Here is a 9,024-nt window from a genome sequence, read left to right as displayed (position 1 = left end):
TAGGAAATAGTAAGGGACAATTAAATATTAACTGAATATTATGTATAGCATCTCAGCATTTGTATTGGTTGTTAAACAGCTTGATCTCTTTTATAAATCCAAAACATGTCACTGAGAAAAACTAAATATAAAATCCATAAAGTTTTCCTTTTTAAATGAATTACTCTTTTTAATGAAAATATTAGTATTAATATTTTGAAATAGGTGTCATTAACACCAACTACATGGCAGCAAATGGAAATAGAAAAAATAGGGCTATTATCTGGGTTTTTTAACTAATGCAAGCTATTTATAGAATAATAATGGAACATACATGGATGAAATAAGTTATCCTGGTTACAGAGGAGGGGCAGTGAAATCACAGAGAGCTAGGTAATTATATCTCTGCAAGTTTTCTGCCATTTGACCTTGGGCAAAATCTCAGTTCTTCATATGTCAATTTATTTTAGGATTAAATGCATGAAAGCTTTTAGTACAGTTCCTCACAGGACAAAAATACCTAACATAATATAAATAAATCATTAATGATTGTTATTGTTTTTTTTTAATTTTTGGTTCCCTTTATTTTGTTTTAATTGTACTGAAGAAGGCAATGGCACCCCACTCCAGTACTCTTGCCTGGAAAATCCCATGGACGGAGGAGCCTGGTGGGCTGCAGTCCATGGGGTCGTTAAGAGTCAGACAGGACTGAGTGACTTCACTTTCACTTTTCACTTTCATGCATTGGAGAAGGAAATGGCAACCCACTCCAGTGTTCTTGCCTGGAGAATCCCAGGGACAGGGGAGCCTGGTGGGCTTCCGTCTATGGGGTCGCACAGAGTTGGACACGACTGAAGCGACTTAGCAGCAGCAGCAGCAGCATAGTTGGTTTACAATGTAGTGTTAATTTCTGCTGTACAGCAAGTGACTCAGTTATACATACATAATTTTTTTGTGTATGTAAAAGAATATATTTATATACTTTTTCATATTCTTATTCATTGTGGTTTATCACAGGATATATAATATAGTTCCCGATATTATAGAGTAGTAGGACCTTGTTGTCTATCCATTCTATGTATAATAGTTTGTATCTGCTAATCCCAAACTCCCAATCCTTCTCTTCCCTACTCCTCTCACCCTTGGAGCCACAAATCTGTTCTCTGTATCTGTGGGTCTGTTTTTGTTTCATAGATACGCTGTGTTGTATTTTAGATTCCACACGTAAATGATATTATATGGTATTTATCTTTCTCTTTGACGTATTTCAGTTTGTATGATAATATAAACTGGTTGCACCCGTGTTGCTGCAAATGGCATTATTTTGTTCTTTTTTATAGCTAATATTCCATTGTATAAATGTACCATATCTTCTTTATCCATGCATCTGTCGATGGACATGTAAGTTGTTTCCATGTCTTGACTATTGTGTATAGTGCTGCTATGAACACAGGAACGCATATATCTTTTTGAATTATGGTTTTGTCTGGTTATATGCTGAGGAGTGGGCTTGCCAGATTATATGGCAACTCTATTTTTAGTTTTTTTGAGAAACCACCGTACAGTTTTCCATCATGGCTATACCAATTGACGTTCCTATCAACAGTGTAAGAAGTGTAAGAGGGTTCCCTTTTTTTAAACATCTTCTCCAGCATTTGTTACTTGTAGACTTTTTAAAAATTAATTTATCTGTTTTAATTGGAGGCTAATTACTTTACAGTGTTGTGGTGGTTTTTGCCATACATCGACATGAATCAGCCATGAATGTACATGTGTCCCCCCATCCTGAATACCCCTCCTGCCTCCCTCCCCACCCCATCCCTCTCAGTTGTCCCAGAGCACTGGCTTTGAGTGCCCTGCTTCATGCATCGAACTTGCACTAGTCATCTATTTTACATATGCTGCTGCTAAGTCACTTCAGTCGTGTCCAACTCTGTGCAACCCCATAGATGGCAGCCCACCAGGTTCCTCTGTCCCTGGGATTCTCCAGGCAAAAATACTGGAGTGGGTTGCCATTTCCTTCTCCAATGCATGCATGCATACTAAGTCGCTTCAGTCATGTCGGTCTCTGTGCAGCTGCATAGATGGCAGCCCACCAGGCTCCTCTGACCACAGGATTCTCTAGGCAAGAATACTGGAATGGGTTGCCATTTCCTTCTCCATTTACATATGCACTGGTCATCTATTTTACGTACATATTTCAATGCTGTGCTCTCAAATCATCCCACCCTTGCCTTCTCCCACATAGTCCAAAAGTCTGTTCTTTACATCTGTGTCTCTTTTGCTGTCTTGCATATAGGGTCATCAGTACTGTCTTTCTAAATTCCATATATATGCATTAGTATACTATATTGCTATTTCTCTTTCTGACTTACTTCACTCTATAATAGGCTCCAGTTTCATCCATCTCATTAGAACTGACTCAAATGGGTTCTTTTTTATAGCTAAGTAATATTCTGTTGTGTATATGTACCACAACTTCCTTATCTATTCATCTGCCGTTGGACATCTAGCTTGCTTCCATGTTGTAGCTATTGTAAACAGTGCTGCGATGAACATTGGGGTACACGTGTCTCTTTCAGTTCTCGTTTCCTCAGTGTGTATGCCCAGCAGTGGGATTGCTGGGTCATATGGCAGTTATAGTTTCAGTTTTTTAAGGAATCTCCACACTGTTCTCCATAGTGGCTGTACATTCCCACCAACAGTGTAAGGGGGTTCCCTTTTCTCCACACCCTCTCCAGCATTTATTGTTTGTAGACTTTTTGATGGCAGTCATTCTGACTGGTGTGAGATGGTACCTTGTGGTTTTGATTTGCATTTCTCTGATAATGAATGATGTTGAGCATCTTTTCGTGTGTTTGTTAGTCATCTATATGTCTTCTTTGGAAAAATGTCTGTTTAGTTCTTTGGCCCACTTTTTTATTGGGTCGTTTATTTTTCTGGTATTGAGCTGCATGAGCTGCTTGTATATTTGAGATTAATTCTTTGTCACTTGTTTCATTTGCTATTATTTCTTCCCATTCTGAAGGCCGCCTTTTCACCTTGCTCTGTTGTGCAAAAGCTTTTACGTTTAATTATGTCCCAATTGTTTATTATTTTTTTTTATTTCCATTACTCTGGGAGGTGGGTCATAGAGGATCTTGCTGTGATTTATGTCAAGAGTGTTCTGCCTAGGTTTTCCTCTAAGAGTTTTATAGTATCTGGTCTTAAATTTAAGTCTTTAATCCATTTTGAGTTTATTTTTGTGTGTGGTGTTAGAAAGTGTTAGAGTTTCATTCCTTTACAACTTGTAGACTTTTTAATGATGGCCATTCTGACTGGTGTGAGGTGATAGCTTGTTGCAGTTTCATTTCTCTAGTAATTAGTGATGATGAATATCTTTTCATGTGCTTACAGGCCATATGTATGTCTCCTTTGAAGAAATGTCTATTTAGGTCTTTTGCCCATTTTATGACTGGGGTGTTTGTTTTTGTTATCGAATTATGAAAGTTGTCTGTATATTTTAGAAATTAAGGGCATTGTTGATAGCATCATTTGCAATATTTTCTCCCAATATGTAAGTTGGCTTTTTGTTTTATGTCTTCCTTTGCTGTGCCAAAGCTGATAATTTTGATTATTTCCCATTTGTTTATTTTTGCTTTATTTCTGTTGCCTTGAGAGACTGACTTAAGAAAATATTGGTATGATTTATGTCAGAGAAAGTTTGCCTATGTTCTCGTCTAGGATTTAATGGTGTCTTATATTTAAATCTTCAAGTGATTTTGAGTTTATTTTTGTGCAGTGTCAGGTTGTGTTCTGAGTTCATTGATTGACATGCAGCTTTCTAACTTCCAGCACCACTAGATGAAGAGACTGTCTCCTCACCATTAATTGTTCATAGGTGTTGGGTTTATTTCTGGGCTCTCTGTTCTGTTGATCCATATGTTTTGTTGTTGTTCAGTCATTAAGTTGTGTCCAACTCTTTGAGACCCCCGAATTGCGAATATCTGTTGGATCATAGAAAAAGCAAGAGAATTCCAGAAACACATCTGCTTCATTGATCATGCTAAAGCCTTTGACTGTGTGGATCACAACAAACTGTGGAAAATTCTTAAAGAAATTGAAATACCAGACCACTTTACCTGCCTCCTGAGAAATCTATATGTAGGTCAAGAAACAACAGTTAGGATGGAACATGGAACAGTGGACTGGTTCCAAATTGGGAAAGGAATACATCAAGGCTGTGTATTGTCACCCTGCTTATTTAACATATATGCAGGGTACATCATGCGAAATGCTGGACTGGATGAAGCACAAGCTGGAATCAAGATCAGGGAAAAATATCAATAACTTCAGACATGCAGATGATACCACCATTATTGCAGAAAGTGAAGAAGAACTAAAGAGCCTTGATGAAAGTGAAAGAGGAGAGTGAAAAAGGTGGCTTAAATCTCAACATTGAAAAAACTAAGATCATGGCATCCGGTCCTATCACTTCATGGCAAGTGGATGGGGAAACAGTGGAAACTGTGATAGACTTTGTTTTCTTTCTTTGTTTTAAAATAACCCTGGTATTTTCAAGTGCAGTGTGACATTTACAAGGAGAGATCTTTGACTTAGCCATTGAAAGCCTCATTAAGGTTAGAATACTGAGAAAACATAGAGGTTGATTGCAGAGAAGCATTTAAATGAGAAGTTAATATATAAAAAAACTTAAAAAACCCCATGTGTTTGGAAATTAAATGTCCACTTTTAAATGGTACATGTATCTAAGAAGCCATAGCAAGGAAATTTAGAAAATATATATATATATATATATTTTTTAATTTTTAGTTCTTTTTTTTAAAATTTTATTTTATTTTTAAACTTTACAATATTGTATTGGTTCTGCCATATATTGAAATGAATCCACCACAGGCATACATATGTTCCCCATCCTGAACCCTCCTCCCTCCTCCCTCCCCATACCATCCCTCTGGCTCGTCCCAGTGCACCAGCCCCAAGCATCCAGTATTGTGCATCAAATCTGGACTGGCGACTCGTTTCATATATGATATTATACATATATCAATGCCATTCTCCCAAATCATCCCACCCTCTCCCTCTCCAACAGAGTCCAAAAGACTGTTCTATACATCAGTGTCTCTTTTGCTGTCTCGTATACAGGGTTGTTGTTACCATCTTTCTAAATTCCATATATATGTGTTAGTATATTGTATTGGTGTTTTTCTTTCTGGCTTACTTCTCCAAAGAAGACATACTGATGGCTAGAAAATATCTTTAACCAAATAAAAATGAACAGAATGAATGAGAATTTGTTGCATATATCTGAAGATGCTCAGAATGCAATTTTATACAATGTGGAATCTTGAAAAAGGTATGAAAACAAATAACAGACACTAACAAAATTTTGTGTAATTTGAACAAAATCTGTGTTTATTAATACTATATTACATGTTTTAATAATACTATAATACTTTAATATATATAATACTATAATACTTTAATAATACTATATCACATATTTTCTGTTTTTAAAATTTTTTACTACCTATTATTTCTTTATACTCTGAAAATTGGATTAGAAATTTCAAGCCTCTTCAAAAAATTTTTTTAATCACTTAAGTAATAAACTTTCTAGACTTTTACAAATAATACTAGATACTGAAATACAGGGAACTATATCAAACTTCTGAGTGAATATAAATTTAAATTAGCATTCTATTCATACTAAGTCAAACAGTGGAAGAAAAATGTCATACATTTTTTAGCTATTCAAAAATTCATAAGTTTTCTAAAAATATGTACATCATACATACTATTTATATTTATATATGTGTACAGAAGCTTTTCTCTTACACTTAATAAAGCCTTGAGAAGCAGCAAGAACAAAAAGAGGGAGAAATTGGAATACAGAAACTAAATGAAATGGGAGCATTGAAAATGAAATAGATAAAGTGAAACAAGCTAAATAAAGGTCAAAGATCATCATGTACTCCAGTTTCACTCTTTGTGACCCCATGGACTATAGCCCACTGGGCTTCTCTGTCCATGAGATTCTGCAGGGAAGACTACGGGAGTTGTTAATTGTTCCCTTCTCCAGGTGATCTTTCTGACCCAGGGGTCAAACTCAGGTGTCCTGCATTGAAGGAAGGTTCTTTACCACCTGAGCCACCAGGGAAGCAATTCCAAGAATATTCTGATATGCATCTGGATTTTAAAAAGTGATTGCATGTTTTTCTATTGAATAGTACTTTCAGTGATATGGAATTCCGTTATTTTCTGTTGACCAATCATGATACAATGATATTAAGTGAATAATAATCACAATAGGAAAAGATGTTTATCAGTTTTCACAATCAACAGCTAGACAAAAAATAAAAGATAATTACAATTGAAAGCCATAATGGAAACATGATTAACCTAACAATATAAAATAATTACATAGGTTAGATAAAATGTGGTAAGTGGAAGTGCATACACGCACATGTTTTTATCCATCTAGCCAGTCTTTGTCTTTTGATTGGTGTAGTTAAACCATTTACTTTATTTTCTGTAGGACTTTTCCTTCTCTTGTGTTTCCTGCCTAGAAAAGTTCCTTTAGCATTTGTTGTGCAGCTGGATTGCTGATACCAAATTCTCTTTAACTTTTGCTTGTCTGGAAAGCTTTTGATTTCTCTGTCAAGTCTGAACAAGAGTCTTTCTGAGTAGAGTATTCTTGGTGGTAGGATCTTCCCGTTCATCACTTTAAATATATAGTGCCATTCCCTTCTAACTTGTAAAGTTTCTGTTGAGAAATCGGCTGATAACCTTATGGGAGTTCTCTTGTATGTTATTTGTCATTTTCCCCTTGTTGCTTTTAATAATTTATCTTTGTCTTTAATTTTCATCAGCTTGACGACAATGTGTGTCAGTGTATCGGTGCTTGGGTTTATCCTGCCTGGGACTCTGCACTTCTGGACTTGGTTGGCTATATCCTTTCCCATGTTAGGAAGCTTTTCATCTATTATCTCTCCAAATATTTTCTCAGGTCCTTTCTCTCTCTCTTCTCCTTCTGGAGTCCCTATAATGTGAATTTTGGTGCATTTAATGTTGTCCTAGAGGTCTCTTAGGCTGTCCTCATTGATTTTCAGTCTTTTTTCTATTCTAGTCTGTGACAGTGAGGTCCACTATTCTGTCTTCCAGGTAACTTGTCTGTTCTTCTACCTCAGTTATTCTGCTGTTGATTCCTTCTAGTATTTTGTTCGTCTGTTTGTTCTTTAGTTCTTGTAGGTCTTTGATAAACATGTATTGCATCTTCTGCATTCTTTCTCCAAGATCCTGGATCATCTTCACTATCATTATTTTGAATTCTTTTTCTGGAAGATTGCGTATCTCCACTTCCTTTTGTTGTTTTTCTGGGATTTTTGTTTTTTTTCTTCATCTGGGACATAACCCTCTGCATTTTCATTTTGATTAACTGTCTGTGATGAGATTTTCATTATAGCCCTCTACAGGATTGTGGTTCTTCTTGCTTTTTCTGTCTGCCGTCTGGTGAATGAGGCTCTGGAGCTTGTGTAAGCTTCCTGATAGAAGGGACTGGTGGCGGGAAAACCTGGGTCTTGCTGTGCTCAGTAAAATTCGAATCCAGTTATCTGCTGATTGCTTGTGGTTGCGTTCCTTCCCTGTTAGTTGTTTGGCCTGAGGTGACCCAGCCCTGGGGGTCTATGGGCTCTATGGTAGAGTTAATGGTGACCTCCAAGAGGACTTATGTCAAAGGGGACCTTCCAGGATTGCTTCTGCCAGGACCTCATCCCTGTGGTAAGCCACTGCTGACACATGCCTCCACAGGAGACCCTCCAACACCAGCAGGTAGGTCTGGTTCAGTCTCCTGCAGGTTCACTGCTCTTTTCCTCTGGGTCATGGTACACACAAGGTTATGTGTTTTCTAAGAGTAGAGTCTCTGTTTCCCCTAGTCCTGTGGAAGTCCTATAATCCAATCCTGCTGGTCTTCAAAGTCAGATTCCCTGGGATTCCCAGTTCCTTTGCCAGATCCCATGCTGGGAAGTGTGACCTAGGGCTCAGAACCTTCACAAGAGTGGGAGAACTTCTTTGGTATTATTGTTTCCCAGTTTGTGGATCACCCAGCTGGTGAGTGTTGGATTTGATATTATGGTTTGCACCTCTCCAACCATCTCACTGTGTCGGCTCATTTGTCTTTGGATTTAGGGTATCTTTTTTTGGTGGGTTCCAGCATCCTCCTGGTGATGGTCATTCACCAGCTAATTGTGATTTTTGTGCTCTCGCAAGAGTAGATAAGCACACGTCCTTCTACTCTACCATCTTATACCAATCTCAACCTCTGCTTCCTTATTTTATTTTTCTTACTGTGTAAGTTTAGGCAAACCATTATCTACTGTATTCTTGGAAGCCTGTGTATATGTGGGAACTGGTATAAGTTTAATATTTTTGGCACAAGGGCTGCTTTTAGTATGGATACTTGCTGCCTCTTCACTGTGGTGACCATTATCCCCTTGAAAAGGGGTGTGCAGGTGCCAGGGCCTTGTGTCAATGGGGGCTACTCCATTTCTTCTAAGGGATTCTTTCCCACAGTAGTAGGTATAATGGTCATCTGAGTTAAATTCACCCTTTCTAATCCATTTTAGTTCACTGATTCCTAAAATGTCGATGTTCACTCTTGCCATCTCCTGTTTGACCACTTCCAATTTACCTTGATTCACAGACCTAACACCCAGGTTCCTATGTAATATTGCTCTTTACAGCATCAGATTTTTCTTGTATCAGCAGTCACATCCACAACTGGGTGTTGTTTTTGCTTTGGCTCCGTCATCATTCTTTCTGGAGTTATTTCTCCACTCTTCTCCAGTAGCGTATTGGGCAACTACCAACAGGGGGAGTTCATCTTTCAGTGTCCTATCTTTTTGCCTTTTCATACTGTTCATGGGATTCTCAAGGCAAGAATACTGAAGTAGTTTTCCATTCCCTTTTCCAGTAAACCACATTTTGTCAGAACTCTCCCCCATGACCTGTCTGTTTTGGGTGGCCCTACAAGGCATGGCTCATAGT

The sequence above is a fragment of the Bos indicus x Bos taurus genome, chromosome 3, assembly GCF_003369695.1.
Source record: "Bos indicus x Bos taurus breed Angus x Brahman F1 hybrid chromosome 3, Bos_hybrid_MaternalHap_v2.0, whole genome shotgun sequence".
NCBI classification, from domain to species: Eukaryota; Metazoa; Chordata; class Mammalia; order Artiodactyla; family Bovidae; genus Bos; species Bos indicus x Bos taurus.
The sequence above is the reverse complement of the archived record's forward strand: the minus strand, read 5'-3'. Positions refer to the sequence as shown.